Below are 21406 nucleotides of genomic sequence, written 5' to 3'. Positions count from 1 at the left end.
GCGTGCACGGCTCATGCTGCGGCATAGGGCAGGGAGAGCTTCACCAGGATGACCCCAGAGTCAGTTCCTGACAGATGAGCACAAGCTTCCAGTCAGTCGCGGGGAGGGAGAGGAGTAGCCCAGGTCGCTGGAACAGCAGGAGCAAACGCAGCGCAGTGTGGTGAGCAGTGCTGGCCTGGTGAGGGTGCCACAGGCGGGTGAGTATAGCAGGGAAAGAGGATGCTGGGGGGAAGGGCAGGTGATGAGGCCAGAGAGGTGTGAGGCAGGGTTTTACCATGTGCTCAAGAGTATGAGAGAGAGAATGCAGAGAGCAGTGATCAGGTGTTTGTTTTGGAAGCAATGCTGAACTTGCTGGACCAAGCCTGGAGGTGAGGGAGGTGCTGCAGGGTCTGGGGGAAGTGGCTGCAGGGACAGAGAGGACACAGGACCCAGGAGACATTTATTTGGAACTGACCACTGTGGGAAATGACTGAGGGCTTTCTGGTTTGGCTTACTGAGAAGAGGGGAAGACAGATGGGAAAGCAGGTTATATGGTGCTGGAGACTGAACTGGGTCCCCTCCGCCCCGTCAGGATTCATGTGTTCATGTGCTGAGGCCCTAGCACCCAGTGAGGCGGTATCAGGAGATGGGGCCTTTGGGGAATGATGAGGTTTACATGAGGACCTGAAAGTGGAGCTCCGTGGTGGGACCGGTGCCCCTGTAAGGAGAGGAAGAGACACCAGGGCTCTCTCTGCCCAGTGAGCGTCCGTCCACTTACCATGCTGGCACCCTGATCGTGGGTGTCAGCCTCCAAAACTGTGAGAAATAAATCTCTGTTGTTTAAGCCACGCAGGCTCTGGTACTTTCTTATGGCAGCCTGAGCAGACTGAGGACATATGGGGAAGAGAGCTTTGTTTTGCAGCCTACTGAGTGTGAGAAACTGATCTGCAGTCCAAGAGGCAAGCTGGGGCCAGGGAGACAGAGTGGGGACCTCATGAGCAGGCGGGAGCCGAGCTGGGGCTGTGCAGGACTCTCTCTGTGAAACAGGGTGAAGGCCAGGATTTGGGGAACACCAATAAATAACAAGAAGATGAGAGGAGGGAAGGGGCCAGTGAAGGAAGCTGAGCAGAACGCTCGCAGAGGTAGGACGTGAGTCGTGAGGAAGTGTCCGGGAAGACCCAGCAACAGAGTCAAAGGCACAGAGAAGCCACGGTGGAAGCACAAGGAGTGAAAGTTCCGGGGAAAGACAGGGTGTAGAAGTCAACGGGCCGTTGCTGTGGGGGATGTACAACCAAGAAAGGGTGACTTGTTTTCATTTTAAACAACAAATACGTGAACAGGCTTTTAGTCTGCCAGAAGCCAGCAGAGCCTTCTTTTCCTGTCTGTGATCTTCACCTGGCCTCCTAGGCCAGGGCACACCGCTGTCCAAGGGCCCAGCCAAGCCTTCTGTGCATGAATGGCCACCTGTTGCCCCAGGAGTTGGCACTGCCCAACTTCCCAGCATACCTGCCCTTCCGCTGCTCCACCACCATGTCAGCTACACTGGGTGCCGACCACATGCCACACACCCAGCTCCACCAACATCAGTGAGTGTCTCGAAGAACCTTAGAGGGAGGCTGGACCAGAGCAGCCTGAGGTGAAGAACCCAGGCTTCAGAGAAGTCCGGTCACCTGCCCGGCACCACACTGCTGCTAAGTGCTGTTTAGAATTTTAACACTGTGTGTCAAACTCCACTGTGCTTCCCTGCCTCAAAAGAGCCTTTCATTTCTTCCTTGGAAGAGCCACCCCACACTGACACAAACCCATTCAGGGCGAGAACAGGACGCACCTTCTGACGCGGCACTCCTGGGTAGACTGTTGTGGGAATGGCTCCCCAATTGTTTACCCCTTACTATTTTTACACCCTTGGGTGCTCCCTTCACACATTGATTCTGGGCTGTCACGTGACTTGCTTTGGCCAACAATCATCAGCAAATGTGACAGACACTTATAAAACACTTGTGCTTTGGGTCTGTGTGCCCTCTTACTCTCTTTGGAACCCTCATGTGGAAAGCCCAGGTTGGCCTGCAGTAGTATGGGCGGACCACAAGGAGCACAAGTGAGCTGTTCCTGCCAGACCTCTCCAGACCAAGCAGTCTCCCAACAGGCGAGGCAGCGCCCCTTTGAGCATCCAGCCGAGGCCCCAGGTAACCCACAGGATCATAGTAAGTGGTGTTTCCCATCTTAAGCCATCAAGCTTTGGGGTGGTTTGTCGCACAGCAAAAGCTAACTGATACAAGTCCTAAAAGAAGGCCCAAGCTAGCATCCCCTTCCAGTTCTGAAGCACTGGAGGAGAATTCTTGGATCTCTAGTGTCCACAGAGTCTTTCTGCAATGTCAGAACCACCCAAGAATACAACGCTGTATTGTTGGCCTGGAGGGTCACTTGTGCTCCTAAAGGGGGCGAGAAAAGGAAGAGGCCTTTACATACCTTCTCTCTGGGACACACATGGGCCTGCAGGCAGCCCTGATGGGTGCCAGGTTACTCAGGGACAAGGTGACAGTGGCATGCTGTTGCCATATTATCCCCAGCCGAGTGTTTATTCACTGATGCGAAAGGAAGGAGATCATTTCTCCAGTGAGCTCTACTGCAAAGGCTCCAAGGCAGCATTTCATCAAAGGGTGCTGGCGAGCACTGGGGAGATGGCAAGACCCAGCAACCTCCAGTTCCACTCAGCAAGGAGCTTGCTGCTTCCATTGCCAGAGAGGCAGAAAAATGAATGAGCACTCAGGAAAGCCAACCTGATCAGCGGCGCTTTGATAAGATGACAGAATTGCTCCCTCCTCCAGTCCAAACCCACTCTCTGTGGTGAACTATTATGGGAAGGAAGCATCAACTAATTAGAAGCATCTCTGGGACATGAGAAAAATCAGCACCTAAAATGCCTGAGCAGAGAGAATTCCTTGTTAAGAAGAGAGAAAACAAAACAAGAAACTGCTAGGATGTCACTTTGCCCAGGCATATTTATAAAGGGAGGAGATAAGAATTAATTGGGACAGGAGCTTCTACCCAAGCGACATAAAAGACACACTTATTTTTGCTGCTTTTACAGACCAAGTGCCTCTTCCAGGTGGGAAGAGATCCCTGGCACCAACTGCCATTTTGAAAAAATGACTTTTAGTCTTTGCTAGTTCTAATGAAGCTCGAAATTAAGATGGTTCTTTTGTTTACTACCCCTGTTTGGGAAGCCCTAGCCACCCATCAATAACACCAATGTCTGGATTAGTTATTTCTCATTGCCCAACCTATGGGGCATAGAAGAGTTTTATGAAGCCAACATGTGGGGCGTTTCTCCCAAGAAAGCGTGGACGCACCTCCCCATAGCGCGGAGCCGTTTATACGATGGTCCTTTCATAATCTGGATTTTGACAGAAAGGACTGATGCCTGACTTGGAGCGGGGCAAGGAGCGCTAGAAGTCAGAGACTTTATTCCTGTTACCCACTTTCATTTATAAGCTGAGAGCCCTTGGGTAAGTCCCTTAACCCTGAGAAAATTCAATAAAACAAAGGGTTAGTGACTAATACATTACATCCTTTTAAAAAAACAAGTTGTGGTTTAAAAAGCCCCACATAACATGAGCTCTACCCTCTTAACAAATCTGTTGTTAACCATAAGCACACTGTTGTAAAGCTGCTCTCCAGAACTGACTCAGCCTGCACAACTGAAACTCCACACCCACTCTGCAGCAGCCCTGTTTCCTCCTTGCCCCAGCCCCTGCCACTCACCATTCTACACTCTGCTTCTGTGAGTTTGACTACCTTAGATACCTCGTATTGGTGGAATTGGGCGGTACTGGTCCTTTATGACTGGCCCATTTCATTTAGCATAGTGTTCTCAAGACTCAAATATATATTCTTACAATGATATACTCACTGTTTCCATGGTAAGTGGTTTCATATATTAACTTATTTAACCCTCACAGAAACACTTTGAGGTAAGCTAGCATGATTATCTCCTTTTGATAGATGAGGAAACTGAGGCACTGGGAGGTGAAGTGAGGTGCCTATGCTTACCTGCTGTGTAAGTGGCTCCAGACTCCTTTTTTTTCCCCAAGACAGGGACTCACTCTGTTGCCCAGGCTGGAAGGCTAGAGTGTAGTTATGTGATCATCATTCACTGTAGCTTTGACCTTCTGGGCTCAAGTGATCCTCTCAACTCAGCCTCCCAAGTAGCTGGGAGGAAGGGTGCATGCCACCACGCCCAGCTAATTTTTAAAATTTTTTGTAGAGAGGAGGTCTCACTATATTGCCCAGGTTGGCCTCGAACTCCTGAGCTCAAATGATCCTCTAGCCTTGGCCTCCCAAAGTGCTGGGATTACAAGTGTGAGCCACCACATCCAGCCCAGACTCCATTCTCTTGAACATAACATCATGTTCTTTTTGTACAGTTTAAAATTTCTATTTTAGCAAGTAGGCTCACAGAGATACTGAAGTCACTAAGGATGACAGCAAAAGATGGGGCAGGAAGAATACACGAGATGTGGTGTCGGAGAGATCTACCCTTGCATAGTTCAAAGTGGTCTTTCATAGCAGGAAGGGGATGGCATTGGAGCCAGGGAGACCTGGGCCCAGTCCTGGCTCTGCCTCTGCTCTAGGCACTTGGGAAACACCAGCGAGCAAAACCAAGATCCTTGCCTTGTAGAGGCATACTAGCAGGTGAGACAAATGACAAACAATAAATATTCTAGTATAGAACGGGAAACGTGTTATGGAAAAAACACTGGAGCTGAGAAGGCTGGGTGGGGAGGCTGGCTGGAATTATACAAAGGGTGCCACTGAGATGGTGATATTTCAGCAGACCAGAAGAAGGTAAGACAGTCGATTGTGAGGCTGGAGCACATCTAAGGGATGGGGTTCCACACAGAGGGGAGAGCTAGTGCAAAGATCCAGAGAAGGGGCGCTCCCAGACATATGAGGGAGAGCAAAGAGGCCAGCCTGTGTGCAGGAGCCAATGTGAGCCAGCGTAGAGGTCCCTGAAGCCGGGGATGGCATGGGGGTGGCGGAAAGGCCGTGGCAATGACTCTAAGTGGCATGGGAAGCTGTGCTGGCTTTTGACCAGTGGAGTGACACGAACTGATACTTAGCTTTTATGGTGATTTAGATGATGGTGGCTCAGATCAGGGCAGCAGAAGTGGAGGTGGGAGAAGCGGTTGGTTTTGAACCTAGCCTGTTTCTTGGTGGACTAGATGTGGGTAGGAGAAAAAGATGGGAGTCAAGGATGATGCCAAGAGTTCTGTCCAAAGTAACTGGATGAATGAAGTGGCTGTCAGCTAACCTGGGAAGGCTGCAGATGAACAAAGTTACAGGATCCCTGAAAAGACATGGGGAAGTCCTATATCCCATACCTGTGAATGTGGCCTTATTTGGAAAGACGGTCTCTGCAGAAGTGATCAAGATGAGGTCATTAGGCTGGGACTTTATCCGATGTCACTGGTGTCCTTATAAGATGAGGAGAAGAGACACAGACAGGCCTGGAGTCGACGTGAAGGTGGACAGGGAGAACACCTCGTGATAAAGAAGGCAAAGCTGGGATTGACGCAGCTGCAAGAAACAGACAGCCAAGGATGGCCAGCACACCGGAAGCAAAGAGGAAGGCGTGCAACAGATTCTGCCCGGAACCTTCAGAGAGAGAGTGCAGCCCTGCTAACACCTTGACTTGGGACTTTCAGCCTCCAGAACTGAGAGAAAATACATTTTTGTTATTTTAAGCCACCAGTTTATGGTACTTTGTTGTGGCAGCCCTAGCAAACTATAAGGGGTAAGCTAACAGTTCAGTTTTCCACATGTTAAATGCTGAAGATGTCATGAAGGCGGTGGGACTTCTGAGTCCAGAGTCTGGGAAAGAGGCCCAGGCTGCTGACGAAGTCTGGGACTCATCTGCAAATAGAACCCACTTACAGCCATGGGGCTGGATGAGGGCAGAAAGGCATAACGGTATATACGGGAAGAGAAGAGGGCCACGGACTGAGCCTGGGGCACTCCAAAGTTGAGACTCAGACGAGCAGAAACTATCAAAGGAATCTGAGTTGGGGCAGCCCAGGAGGTAGGAGAAAAACCCAGAGCGCAGAGTCCTGGGGCCTGCATTCCTCCCGTGGCTCCCACGGCTCCTGGTGGGCCAAGGCCTCCCTGCTGACCTGCCTGCAGCCACCTCTCCTCTCCCCATCACAGGCTAAGCCCCAGACAGCCCACTGAACATACCACCCTCAACTGCCTCCACCCCTTGTCTTCAGACAAGTTGTCTCCTCTGCCGGCTATCCCTTGCCCTCCTGCTTGCTGGGTCTCAGCCTAAGAGGTTCCCTGCCCTGTGATGCTTTGGACCACCCCAGGCACAGGGAGGCACCCTGCCCCCTTCTCAAGCCCCCTAGGATGCTACCCTTGCCTCAACCCTAGTGCTGACCTCCTGTCCCGGGGTTGATGGAGATGCCTGTCTCTGTACACCACTGGCTCCCCAGCCCAGGCTCTGGCACAGAGCTGGCCTGCAAGAAGCATTTGCTGAAACTGATGAATCCAAACATGGATAGCTGACATGGACCTCTTCTGGAAGCTACATCATAACCCGTATTAACACTAAGTTTGGAGTCAACGAAAACATATGAACTTTAAAAGTAAGGTTTCTTAAGTTATATCTCCCCTTCTTGTACCTGTTCAGTTGATTTTCAAGTCTCAAGAAGAGCAGTTTACATATATTCTTATGAAACTTTTAGATCTTGAGAAATCTAACTCAGACTAGTGAGATATTCGGGTCTTGGTTCTATCAGTTTCTATACTAGTTTTCAGGCTTTGCTTTCTGTTCTCCACAAACTTCACTGAGCACATCATCAATGTCTTTACTCAAGTCCTTAATGCAAAACAAAGCCGGGCAGGGGCAGGAAAGAAGCCTGTATCATTTCCCTACAGTTGTACCTCTGGCTCAGTTACGGCCCCCTCATACAGATATGTATTAAGCACCCACGGTGGCATTGTTCTAGGTGTTGGGAATTCATCAGTTAACTAAACAAAGATCTGGCTGGGTATGGTGGCTCATGTCTGTAATCCCAGCACTCTGTGAGGCTGAGGCGGGCAGGTCACTTGAACTCAGGAGTGTGAGACCAGCCTGGACAACATGATGAAATCCTGTCTTTAGAAAAAGCACAAAAATTTATCTGGGCATGGTGGCACATACCTGTGGTCCTAGCAACTAGGGAGGCTTAGATGGGAAGAGATCATCTAAGCCTGGGAGGTTGAGGCTGCAGTGAGCTATGATTACACCCCTGTACTCCAGCCTGGGTGACAGAGTAAGACTCTGTCTCAAAACCAAACCAAACCAAACCAAACCAAACAACCCCACCACACAAAGATCCTTGCTCTCAGTGACTTCTCCACAGGTACTGCCTTTCAACTTGTTGTAAATTTACCTACTTATATGACTTCATGTGGATTCCATCTTTTCCGCATACATTTCATGGCAGATCCTTTGCCAAATGCTTTGTTAAAACCAGAGACATTATACCTATAATATTCCCTGGTCTGCCAGCCCAGGAGAAAAGGAGATTTCTCTGGTCTACACAGTTCTTACTAAACTCAGGTTGGCTCCTGGCATTCACTACCTTCTTTTCTAGAATTCATAATCAAAAATTTTAATAATGCACACTGGACTCTTCCTTTCTCTGAAAATTCTGAAATTAAGGGTTTTTTCCCCCCTTTCCTGGAAACCAGAAAATCATTTGGCCACTTTCTGTTTTTTGTGACCTCTCCTTTTCTCTCTGACTCTGCTAAGCTTACCAAAAGCAATTCCATTTCTCTCTCTATTTTTCCCAGTGTCCTAGGATATCATTATCTGAACCTGAATTCTGAACTTGAGATAGCTGGGCGTTCTGATAATTTCCCCGTCTATCCTGGACTCCAATTTCCTCCCACCAGTATGAGTCTCACCCTTCTGAGTCTCAAATCTTTCTTTTTAATGCCCCTCTAACCTCAATACTTTCCTCCTCTCTTCCTCCATTTCACCTTACACAAAAGCTGTCTTTCCAGAGGAGATGTCGTCCTCAGGAAATCAGTCGAATAAAACCAGCTTTGTAGCAGTCTCCATTCTCTGTAGGATCCCACATCCATCAGGTACTCAGACCCTGCCCTTCAAGATGTACGCTCTCTACCTGTAGGCCACCCAGTGTTTTCTCTCACTGGGCCTCCAACCGTGGTCACAGCAATGCCAGTAGCTGTGCCGATGCCCCCCCCCCACCCCCCGGGAAACTGACTTGGCAATTCACTGTCCTCATCCTAGTGAATTTCTAAAAACTCAATAAACTTTATCTTTGCCCTGTCTCCCACCACTTGAAGCTTTGGTGGCAATGATGATGATGATGACGTTGAAGTTTCTCTCCCTTCTCCCCATCCCCTTCTGAAGAAGTGCTTTCCAGCAGGGTTTTTTTCTTCCCAGGGTCTATGTTTGAGGAATATGAAAAGTTAGGATGCCCACATACATTAGCATAACTATTGGATTATATTTACATATTTTAGGTTACTAATAGGTTCTTTATGATTACTTGACTTTCAGGCAGGTGCTTTTTGTTTTTAGTTTTTTCTTCTACTTCTCAATGCCTTCTTCATTTCAGGGACTTGCTGACTCTGATGCTTAGAAATCCTTTAAAGTACATGTGAAGAAGAATCATGTATGAGAAAGGACAGAAGAAGAGCCAGAAGGGGGATTGACAGAGTTGCAAAATACTTGCAGAATTTAAAAGATAACATTTTAAATTGTCTCTCACTCCTCATGGCTAAGCATTCAGAAAAGATACAGAAAATCTCAAGTACAAATACATTCTTTAAATAAGAAGAGAATGTTCTGAATGGCTTCTTCCTGGGGCTTTGTCTTTATTACTTGGTTTCACAGAAATTGCCAGTCTAGAACAATCAGTTTACAGGACTGTTACAAAATATCATTTACAGGAAACATAGAAATGGAACTGCTGCTAAAACAGGGTTGGGGGCAGTGGATGGGACTGGGGTCCTTTCTGGGGAGGGGGGCCCACGATGCTATTCCTCTATCCTATTCCTCTATCTCCACCTCAGTTTTGTCTCTTAGGGAAAAGATGTGAAATCACTCTTACACGTATATAAAGGTGTTCATTTCCTCTCTCTCAGACATTCTGAAAACTGCTTACTTGTGCCTGAAGAACCAGGTATTATGGCGTGAAGAGGGGGAGAAGTACCAGGTGCAAGACCATCTGAGAGTCAGGAATCATAGAAATCTCACATTTGCATTTTGTGCTTGGCTCTAGAAAAAGGTATGTACACTGCAGGCTGACTTTCTACCTTATGATTAAGAGTTGTGTGATTCTGAAATCCTTAAATGTTCTACATTGAGATCACTTGGCTTAAAAAAAAAAAATAATGAGGAAATCTCATAAACTTCCAGAGAGAAAAACAGGTCGCATCAAGGACTCAGAATGGCTCTGGGCTTTTCATTAGTAACACCAGAAGCTGAAAGGCAGTGAAGTGTTAGCTTCAAAATTCAGAGGGGAAATTTTTTTCAAGTGAAAACGCTGCAACCAACTAACCATCATTGAGACTGAGGGAAGGACAAAGGCACTTTCAGACCCACATGGCATCAAAAACTTTGCCTTCCAGGCACTCTTTCTCAGGAAGCTGTCAGAGGATACACTCCCTCCCTAAAATGGACAAATTAAAAAGTAGGAAGTAGGTCCAAGAAAAACAGAGATCTAAGCCTCAGAGGTACAGCGAAAGGAAGTCCCCGCACGATGCTCGGCAGCTTGCCTAGGGAATGACAAGTCCAGGATGGAGCAGAAGGAGGAGGATTCGGGAGTTGGGGATCGAGAGTTCACAGGGTGCTTGTGAGCATCTGGCAGATGCCATGGGTAGGCATTTGGGAGAATGTGCAATGGGCAACTCACAGACAAAGCAGTCTTTTAAAGGCAATTATTAACTCAAAGGAAAACAAAAAGTTATATAAGAAAGGAAACCTAATCCCAGAACCATAGTTGGCTCCCTAGTGAATAATATTTAAATCATCAACATACTGTAAACACTGACCATGAATTTTGCCCGCCTGTATAGCTCCACTGGGAGGATGGGGAGAAGTGAGGGCGGGTGGTACAAGAGGGCCCAATTCTCTAATGGGAAGTCAGTAGGTCATGTTTAAAACCAATAAATTAGGAACGCAGTCTAAGTATCTAGTTTAGAGGGGTCAACACCAGAAAAAATAGCAAAAAGATATTAAAGAGGTTGTTTGGGGAGAGGGCCTGGGGGCCAGAGAGAGTCTGAGAAGGGCACTGCTGTTTGAATTTTAAACTGCTTTTAGAAAACCCTGATAGAAAACAATTTAAGGAAGAATACACTGCCTTGAAATTTTTATATAAACCAGCTTTTAATAGGAGAAATGAGGTGACAGGGCAACTCAAAATGAGAGGTTAGGGTGGAGGAGAAGAAAGAGGAAGTATTACAAAATTCTCAGCGTGAAATCGTTCAGATTCAGAATCTATAAATGTGATTTTCCTGCTGCTGCAAACTTCCAAGCACAGCACTCCTGCAATGCTCCCTTAGCCGCAGCCCTCAGGGAGGGGGCCCGGCTGCCAAGAACTTTCCCAACATTGCTGCCACCCTCACTATACCTGTTCCCGGCCCAAGCAGAGGCCCCAGCAGGAAATGTGTGTGCCGTCTCGCCTCCAGTTGGGAGCTGGAATGCTCTGGAAGGTTCAATTCCTACGTGGGACATGCCAAGAACTCTAAGGAGTTCTAAGCTAAGTTCTCTAAGCCAAGAACCCTGCAGAGAGTGGGGAGCACGTTGAGATGCAGCTGATGACAGCTGACACAAACACTGACGGCTGAATTTAGAAAACAGGGGGGAACAGGCATGGGTCACTCAACAGCACTTTACCCCAGCGGACAGGGTTAACGGTGAAAGTCAGTCAAGGAGGGGAAGCTCATCAAAGAGGATACAAAGGGTATTTTATTTGACAGAGAGCTTCTCCTCCTTAAGGACCATAGACATAAAAAGGCAACATCTTCCCTTCGGACTAGGAAAGTGTTAAATTATACTTGTGTTTACTCTCTCATTTCCAAGGCCTGGGAGTGGGATGGGATATTTATTTTTATTATCTCTCTGATGTGTTTAGAGACCCTAATGAGGACAGAAAGTAAACAAACATACGATTGAAAACAGAGATGTCAATAGACACTCTCTACCTATTGTTGATACAGGAGAAAGCAATTTCAATAAGATTGAAACAATTAGACTTGAAGATTGCCATATGCAAAGCACATGGCAATCTTCGGAAGAAAGAAAATGGAAGCCTACTGTTCAGTGTGTAGAAAAAATAAACCACTGACTGTTGGTGGTTTTTTCTTCTGATTATATTAAAGTAAATGCCTGGATGTTATATTTACTGAAGTTGAAAACTGTACTGAGGTTATGTAAGAGAATATTCCTATTCTTAGGAGACACACACTGAAGTAATTGGTAAAATACCATGAAGAATGTAACTTGCCCTCAAATGGTTCAGAGAAATATTATGTGTGACTATTAAAAATAAATCTGGATTGCTCTCGCTCTCTCTCTCGCTCACCCCCACCCCCACCCCCGCCCCATTCCCTACCCCCAAGAAACAGAAGGACAAAGTAAATGGAGCAAAATGTTAACAACAGTTGGGCCAGGGGCAATGGTTCACACTTCTCATCTCAGCACTATGGGAGGCCAGGAATTGGAGATCAGGCTGGGCAACACAGCGAGACCTCGATCTCTAAAAAAAAAGAAAATTAAAAAATTAGCTGATGCAGTGGTACACACCTACAGTCTCAGCTGCTCTGGAGGCTGAGGTGGGAGAATTGTTTGAGCCAGGAGTTCCAGGTTACAGTGAGCTTCGATTGCACCCCTGCACTCTAGCCTGGGCAACAGAGCAAGAGCCTGTTTCAATAAATAAATAAATGTTGAATTTGGGTAAAGGCTATAGGATGTTCTTTGTACTATTCTTATTTTCGATATGCTTTTGGAAATTTGAAATTATTTCCAAATAAGAAGTTAAAATAATATAAAATCAAATGGAGCTGTAAGAAAATCACTGAGGTTTCACAAGCATTCCAAAAGCATCCTGGTGAGTGCTGTATACCAGACTCTCAATCTAACAAGCTTCCTAGGCTAAAATCCTTGTCTTTTTTAATTAGAAAATTTTTTTTTGAGATGGGGGGGGTCTCACTCTGTTGCCCAGGCTAGAGTGCAATGGGGAGACCTTGGTACACTGCAACTTCTGCCTCCCAGGCTTGAGCAATCCTCCTGCCTCAGCCTTCTGAGTGGCTGGGGCTGCAAGCACTTGCCACCACACCCAGCTAATTTTTGTATTTTTTGTAGGGATGGGGTTTTGCCATGTAGGTCAGCGATCCTCATGGGATCCTCCTGCCTTGGCCTCCCAAAGTGCTGGGATTACAGCATGTGAGCCACCATGCCTAGCACCTTGTCTTTTGAAATAGAGTTAGAGCCAGTGAAACTGTATCAGAATGTTCAAGGTAAAAGAAAATGACTCTTTCAGGGTTTAACTCTGTAATGGCCCAAATTCAAGGCTGAATGATCAGCTGCTCTAACACAGCTTTGGTTTAAAAGAAAGGAACGATCTAGCTGTCTTACCAACTTAAGATAATTCAGAAAAGGAGGTCTCCAAAAGTTTGGGCCCTACTGGTAAGTCTGTACCCTTCAAAGATGCAGCATGCATTGAGGCTGGCATGTATTAGGATAAAGCTGCATTAAAAAAATGCATAATGTATGCAGGAGAAATGATTTACCTAAAAACTGGGGTACCAGAGCCATGCAAGACCTCCAAACACTGCAGCTAGAAAAGACTATGACTCTATCCCTTGTTGTTAAACACATGGGCACAGCCAATCTACCCAGTGGATTTATTTTGGTTTTTAAATTTCAGGATCAGTCACTGGAGGGGATCACAAATGGCACCTTGGTGACCCTGCAAAGGGTGATGGCCTCATATGAGTTTGTACATTTGTTTTATGAAGCTTTCCGTATTTCGGTTGGCTATTTTTAATAACCTGTCTATGTTGGAGACACACACACACACACACACACACACACACACACACACAGAGACAGACTTGCTCTGTCGCACATGCTGGGGTACAGTGGTGCGATCTCAGCTCACTACAACCTCCACCTCACAGGTTCAAGCCATTCTCCTGCCTCAGCCTCCCGAGTAGCTGGGACTACAGGCATGCACCACCATGTCCAGCTAATTTTTGTATTTTTAGTAGAGATGGGGTTTCATCACATTGGCCAGGCTGGTCTCAAACTCCCGACCTTGTGATCCACCCGCCTCAGCCTCCCAAAGTGCTGGGATTACAGGAGTGAGCCACCACGCCCGGCCATATGTTAGATAATTAACAATAAAAAAGTTTACAATTAGAGCAAAGCAAAATGAAAACAAAAGTGCACTTTCCCAGGCAGCTGCAAAGGATGGCGGAGGAGTAGGTCCTGGTGCTCCACGGTTGAAGCCATTTCCTGTGCCGCTTGGCAGCCATTGTGGCTAAATAAGTACTGCTAAGCCAGAAGGTGGCTGTCTTATGCTACGAGGGCATCAACATTTCTGGCAGTTTCTACAGAAACAAGTTGAAGTACCTGGCCTTCCTCTGCAAGCAGATGAACACCAACCTGGAGAAGAACACCAACCCTTCCCGAGGCCCCTACCACTTCCAGGCCTCTGGCCGCATTTTCTGGCGGACCTCAAGGCATGGCTGCCCCACCAGGCCAAGTGAGGCCAGGCTGCCCTGGACCGCCTCAAGGTGTCTGATGGCATCCCTCCACCCTAGGACAAGAAAAAGCAGATGGTGGTTCCTGCTACCCTCAAGGTTGTGCATGTGAAATCTACAAGAAAGTCTGTCTACCTGGGGCGCCTGGCTCATGAGGTTGGCTGGAAGTACCAGGCAGTGGCATCACCCTGAAGAAGAAGACGCAGGAGAAGGCCAAGATCCACTACCAGAAGAAGAAACCGTTCGTAAGCCTATGGAAATGTGCTGAAAAGAATGTGGAGAAGAAAACTCACAAATACACAGAGGTCCTCAAGACCCATGGACTCCTGGTCTGAGCCCAGTAAAGACTGTTCATTCCTCAAAAAAAAAAGTGTGTGCCTCATTCAGATGTCCTCCACCCCATCTGACCCTAATGCCTATAGTTCAAAGCAATAGAAGCAAAGCCCTTCAAACTAATATTCAAGAAAATCATCAAAGTGTACATATACTAGTTACATATTGGCTTAATATTCATATTGGGGTATGGATGACCGATAGATTAGTGTCCTTCCAGAGTGCAAGGCTTTTTGGAAGTAGTGAAAAGTGAGTGCTCAGGGATGGGCGTGAGGTGAGGAACGTGCTGGGCAGTTGGGGGAAGGTGTTAAAGCTGGGGCAGGACCTCCAAGGCTTACCTGGCCCCTTAATGAGGCTGCAGCTTGGCTGGACAGAGAGCTGTGGTTCTCAGCACAACAAAGCTTGGCCATGGAGCTGCCTTCTGTCGGGCTGACTAATGCCTTCTTACTTGCACTCCAGTTTGCAGTAAAAGGGGACGGTTTGGTTTTTTTAATTGCAAATTTCCCTCCAAGTCCTTGGAAGAGTCAATTATAATAAACCAATATGTCACCTTGATGTGGTTTGGATGTGCACCTCCTCCAAATCTCATGTTGAAATATGATTCCTAATGTCGAAGGCGAGTCCGGGTAAGAGGTGATTAGATCATGGGGGTGGATCTCTCATGAATGGTTTAGCACCATCTCCTTGGTGATAAGTGAGTTATCGCTCAGTTCATGTGAGATCTGGTTGTTTAAAAGTCTAGGACCTACCCTCCACCCACTTGTCCCCATTCTCGCCATGTGACATGCCTGTTCCTGCTTTGCCTTCTGCCATGATGGTAAGCTTCCTGAGGCTCTCACCAGACGCCGAGCAGGTGTTGGTGCCATGCTTCCTGCACAGCCTGCAGAACCATGAGCCAATGAAACCTCTGTTTTTATAAATTGCGAGGTCTCAGTTTTTCCTTTAGAGTCATGTAAAAAAAATTGACTAACACAGATTCTGCTGCTTTTTAAGATCCTGTGCAGCGAGTCTGGGTTTCTAACCTCAGAATAGTGGCCAACACAGGAGATCACTAGTCTCCTTCCAGTTTTGTCCTGTTGAACGGCACAGAAGATTGGTTATATGGAAATCAGAGAGAGGAGTCACTGACAAAGATGAAAATGTAGAAGAACTCTTTTGATAAGTGGACGAGTAGGGTGGTTTCAGGTACATGTTTTGGAGACAGATCAAGCTGAATTTGAACTGCAGCTCCACCATGATTGTGAGCAAGTTATTTAACCTCTCTCAACTTCAGTTTCTTGAACCGCAAAATGGAAATCAAAACAGTGAGGACTGAATGGGATCACATGTGGCACACCTTGTACAGGCTGGCATAAAGCAAGTGCTCAGTACATTTAACTGTGATGATTGCTTCTGTTCTCATAACACTTCCATTAACTGGTGCTTGGAACATCTTATTTTCCCCTTGCATAATTAATCTTCTACTTTGGTTGATGCCAGAAGTACAGTTTTGCAATATGGTGACATTGCACATACTCCAAGTGTGTAAGCACCAGACACCTTTCAGTGACACTGCTATAGGGCTTAGTAACTTGCCACCAGGCAGCCCACATAATTGTCTTGCTGAGACCATAGAGCCCTTCCCTATACTTCAGCTGAACACACTGAAATTCTTCCAGTCTCAGGAACAACATTGCTGCTTCTCAACAATAGATTTACTTTCTCAAGATCTGTAACGTCAGCTGGGTGCAGTGGCACACAGCTATAGTTCCAGTTACTTGGGAGGCTGACATGGAAGGATTGCTTGAGCCCAGGAGTTTAAGGCAGCCTAGGCAACACAGCAAGACCCTGTCTCTGAAAATAAATCCATAACATCTATAGTGTGGAAAACATAACACCCTTGGAGCTGTAGGGAGAAAGCTGCTCTTCTGTGAATGGAGTGGATGGTACTGACTAGCTGCAGAATTTGGGCTTGGGTTGCTTTTTGGTTTTATCTCTTTTTTTAAGCAGGGATTAGAGACTTTCACTGCTTCTCTTGTCCTCCTTCACATCATTACTTCTTAGATCAGCAGGAAGGATATCTGGAGTGACGGAATAATCTCAGGGAGAAGTCATTGGCTGGGGCATGTAGCTGGCTAACTGGTCACACAATTGGGTTTGCATATTTTTTTTTCTCTGTGTTATTGAAGGAATATTTGGTGGGAAAGTTATTTTCTTTTATATATATATATATATATTTTATTGCATTTTAAGTTCTGGGGTACATGTAAAGAACATGCAGGATTGTTGCATAGGTACATACATGGCAATATGGTTTGCTGCCTCCATCCCCATTACCTATATCTGGCATTTCTCCCCATGTTATTCCTCCCCAACTCCCTACCCCCCACTGTCCATCCCCTAGTCCCCCCACACAGACCTCAGTGTGTGATGCTCCCCTCCCTGTGTCCATGTGTGGGTTTGCATGTTGAGTGCTGAGTGCCTTGCAGTTTATAAAACACCTTCAGAGCCCATTTCACCCTCACAGTCACCCTATGAGGAAGCCAGGGAAACTGTAGTATTTTTATTACAACTTTACAAATGAGGAAACTGAGGCTTAGAATTAAGTAGCTTGCTCAATATTCCATAGCTAAGCAATGGTGGATGTATGGTATGACCAAATCCTCATTTCCATTCTCCCGGTGAGTTGTTTGTTTTACATGCCCAAGATGATCTATTAGGATGGGGAAACATATTACATCTTCTACTTCTAGTTATTTTTAGCTTGTCCTTTTAACTTTTAACTTTTGTTTCATAGTATCACTAATGTATTAGACTTATATGTGCATGTAATTTAAAATAAATACTCATCCTCTTGGGTTCCAGCTCCAAAAATTTTTTACTGATAAGGGTGCATGATTAAAATAGCTTAGAAGCTACAGCTCTAAAGAGGAGTCTTACTAATCCTGGAGATTAATAGATCCTTCTGCTTTTTTGCTATTATTGGTTACTTTTGGTCAGGAACTTTTATTGGTCTGTAATCTTCAGATTACACCACAACCTTGTGAAGTCATAATCCTGATTTTCTAGAGTAGCAGAAGGTGTCCTCTATCTCCTACAAAGTCTAAGGCTGACATGAATCATCTTTTGTTGTCAAAGGCTTTCCAGTGCTATGCAAACATGACGGCTCCCAGCTCATAAGCAGAGACACCCCCATTTCCAGTATCATTTGTGATCACTTACAAACAGCTGAGGTTCAAGTAACCATATGGGTTCCCAGGCGTTTGCACATTGGTTCTTGAATCTTAATAAGCCCAAGCTTCTTTTTATCAGTTTATGTTACTAGACTTGCCACTTTGTGGCATTTAAGAGCATGGCACTTCCAATAAACACTATATTGGAAGTTTTAAGAAGGAAGGAATTATTGTTTGATTTGTTCACTGCTCCATCCCCAGCACTGCCTGGAACCCACTTGGTTCCACCAGCTGTTGACTGGCTGAATGAACGGTGGATTAATGGTTACTCCTTAATTTTATCTTTCCTCTTGACCAAGACACTCCTAAAATGACAGTAAAGGAGTGAAAAAGAGTTCAAAGACAATAGAAATGGGAGATATCAGCAAACAAGGGCATGGTTTTGGAAGACAGGTGAGGAGTGATTGCTGACTGAGTAGAGTGGAGGATACGGTGACCTATGTGTCTAAGAAAGGAGTAGGATGCAAACTGAGCATATCTGCCTGGGATATAACTCTTGGGAGGCCTGGGAACTGAAGGCACTATGTACTTCAGATGGCAGGGGTGATGTGAGGGGAGACTGCTTGAGTCTGAAGGTTGATTACTAGAGAGATGGGTTAGAAGAGGATCCAGACCAGGGGACAGGAGGCATGGTGAAGGGATGGGGTGATGGGCAGGCTAAACGGAGAGGACGGAGTGAGGGTGGCCACTCTCAGGCGTGATGCCCTTGGGTCTCTCCTCCATCTGTGCTTGGAGCACCCTCCAGGTAGGAAAGGGGAGAATTCATCTCTGAAAAAACAGTGAGAAATTCTTTTAAGAAAAGGCCTTTATATGCTGGCAACTGAAAATTCTCCAAAGAAATGATAAGTTCACAATGTAATCCCCCTGTACAATGGGCCACCAGTTAAAAAGCTCTACTAAAACACCCTAAACCTCCCAGCCACTTGTAGTGCCTCACTCTTAAATATGAATGACCAAGGATCACCAGACAGTTAAAGAAAGCACCTACATGAAACAGACTGACACAATGACAGGAATAGAGGAATATGGAAGCTATACAATGAGTAGAAGAGAACTTCAAAAACACTTATTAATGTCCTCAGACAGAGAAACCAAAACCAGGATGCAACAGCAAGAGAAAAAGCAGAAAACAATAAAAAACTTTTAGAAATTAAAAATATGACAGGTGACATAAAAATTTTATTAGAAGGCGTGTAAGAGTCTTCAAAAAAGAAAACAAAAGCAAACACAGAGGAAATTGATAGAGTTTTAGACTCCTTGAGTTCCGATATCTGACAAAAGGAATTCTAGAAAAAGAAAACCAAGTAAATGGGAAGGAAGAAATTAAACAAAACAAAACAAAACATCACCACTATAAGAACATTTTCCAGAATTGAAGAAGATGCATTTCCAAATTAAAAGGGCCCACCAGTGGAGTGCCCAACCCAAAGAAAGAAAAAAGACCTCCATGGCACATTATCAAGTAATTTCAGATCAACAGTGATACAGAGAAGATCCTAAAAGCTTTCAGAGAGCAAAAGAGGTCTCACATAGAACTGGCATCTCCTATTAAGAGTGACTCTAGAGCTAGATGACAATACAAAAATGGCTTTAAAATCCCAAGTGAAAATTATTTCCAATTTTGAATGTTCTGTAGCCACCAAATTACTAATCAAGTCTGTGGACAGATCCAAGATATTTCCATATTTTGAAGACCCCAAAAAGTTATCTTTTATGTAGGATGCCCCTGGAAGATTAGTCCCAGAAAAAGAGGGAGTAAATCAAGCAGAAGAAGACAAGCTGCCGGTCAGTGGACTTCCCAGGACAATAGGGAGGGAGGCCATTGTCACAGCATAGCAGCATAGCAGGCCAAGGGCCTACTGGGCTCCAGAAAATACAGGGGAATTGATGGGTTTATTCAGTATGTCTGACCAGCTGAGCAAAAAAACAGTGACAGGATATGCCCAGTCTAGTGGGCAAAATTAAGGGCAAACATATAGATAAGAATACAAGTAAAACCCATGAGGCAATAATTTTAGGACAAGCAAAAACCTACATACGAGGTAATATTGCCTAATATTGGTAGATAAAGACAGAATCAATAAGCATGTTTTTAAGACACAAGGAAATAAATATTCCTTGGCTCTGTAAGTGAACAGTATAGATGCCTCTCACTATCCAAACGCTTAGCCTTCATCCTTTAGAAGGGAACAGATTTGGATACTTTTTTGAAATCTGTTCCTCATCATTTGAAATTCCACTACTCATATCTGAAACCCAGAAACCAAATACATTTGGATGTACAGTGTCTCTCATTTTCTGAGCTTGTTATTTGACTTAGAAACTGGACAGATTCAGACACTTGATATTTACAAGCTTGATATAACCATATACCTTCACTGAGAATTGAAAAGCCATAGGGAAGGGATGGAAGAAGGAGAGGGGGTAGAGATATGACAGCCAAACCCTCCTCTACAGTGATGGAAGGTTCACAGGTCACTGAAATACCAAAAACTGATATATGAAGATGTACTCATATACACACATTTCATGGAGATACGGAGTAAATGCTAGAAGAAGCAGCTAAAAGGTGAAAAGTGGTTGCCTCTAGGGAGACAAGACTAGCAATGGGCAGAGACAGGGCAAGGAACTGGCACTGGATTAAGTTTTTAGTACAACTTGGTTTTTAAACTATACATGTATTATTCTGAGGAAAACAAAGCACATAAACAGTTTAATAAAAACATAATAAGAACACCAGCCTAGAGATACAGGTTCTGGCTCAACCTCTATCACTAGCCAACTGTGTCTGGTTGAGCAAGACACTTTGATGTCTAGGTCTTAGTTGCTTCATCTATAAAACGAGGAGGTGGAGTCCTTCCCAACTGTCCAATTCTATGACCGCATGGTTCTAATGTGCTAATTTGGGTTCTCTGCCAATGTTGGTGGTGTCATCCAAACTTGACTTCCTGGCCTGTAATATGATTTATCACTGTGCTAAGAAAATAGCATTTTATTACATAGATGTATATCTCAAAAATAGAGGCATTTGGAACAAACATACAATATGGGAGTCTTGTGATTTGCCAGAGAAATGAAGGAATGTAAATTGTGACTATTTTGCAGAAGTGCAATATGGAAGAAAACACAGGATGGTCAAAGAAGATAACACAACATGGCCACCAAGAAAAAACAACTAAGCAATAATAATCAAACAGACAAGGAGGATTAGACCCTGACCAGGTCTAAATGAGACAAGGGCTGGGGAGTGGAGAAATGGGACCTTGGTATTTATACACGTGTGTGGAGAAGTCCGAATGGTAGATGATTTTGGCAAAAGCTTGAGACTGGGGATGAAAAACAATGAGAAAGATAGAAGCTGTAATATTTTACAAGAGACTTACAAGTATTTTACCTTTGGGGGATATAGAAGGAAGAGCTCACAGGGTTTGTCATCGAGGACAAAGGTACAGAAAAGATGCAAGACAGCAGGGACACCAGAACTACAGGTTTTCAGGAATCACAACATCTCAGAGAGAGTCAACCTTGGATTCTACTCCAAGCCATGTTTGATGTATGCAGAATGGAAGGTGAGGGTGAAAAGGAGAGGATGGGGACTCTGCCTTTGCTGGCGTAAGCAAGCCCTAGGTCAAGAGTATAGAACAAAATCTGACAGAGTGACACTCATCATTGCTGAAACTGACTTCTCTTGTGGATTTGGAAAGTCCTTCCAAAAGAAACAGCACACTTCCTTTAGATCCAGGCAGTAAAATTCATTTTTATATCATTCGTTAAACATTTAAACCATTCACTTAAAAAAAGAACAAACATTTTTATTGTGGTAAAATAAACCGCTCATTCTTACGGACACAGTACTGTTTCATGTCTTCAAGAGAATCATAGCAAGTGTGTATTGAGCACTTACAGTCCATAGACCATTCTAAGAGCTTTATGCAAAATACAGTTAACCCTTGAACATTATGGGTTTGAACTGCATGGGTTCACTTATATGCCAAAGGTTTTCAACCAAATGAGGTTGAAAATACAGTATTTGTGAGACATGAAACTCGCCTGCACAGAAGGCTGACTTTTCATATATTTGGGTTCTGCAAGACTGACTG

The 21406-nt window shown here is 45.2% G+C and overlaps 1 protein-coding gene and 1 pseudogene across 11 annotated transcripts in view; one reads left to right on the top strand and one right to left on the bottom strand.

The window, feature by feature from the left end:
• ATXN7L1 (ataxin 7 like 1) overlaps positions 1–21406 on the bottom strand; it is a 268063-nt gene that overhangs the window by 198588 nt on the left and 48069 nt on the right. The window lies entirely within an intron of this gene.
• Positions 13374–14131, top strand: LOC116550345 (annotated as a pseudogene).

This window comes from Sapajus apella, unplaced genomic scaffold, assembly GCF_009761245.1.
Source record: "Sapajus apella isolate SASKATOON/1434 unplaced genomic scaffold, GSC_monkey_1.0 scaffold7, whole genome shotgun sequence".
NCBI lineage: Eukaryota > Metazoa > Chordata > Mammalia > Primates > Cebidae > Sapajus > Sapajus apella.
Note: the sequence above shows the minus strand (reverse complement) of the source record. Positions and strands in the feature narration are given on the sequence as shown.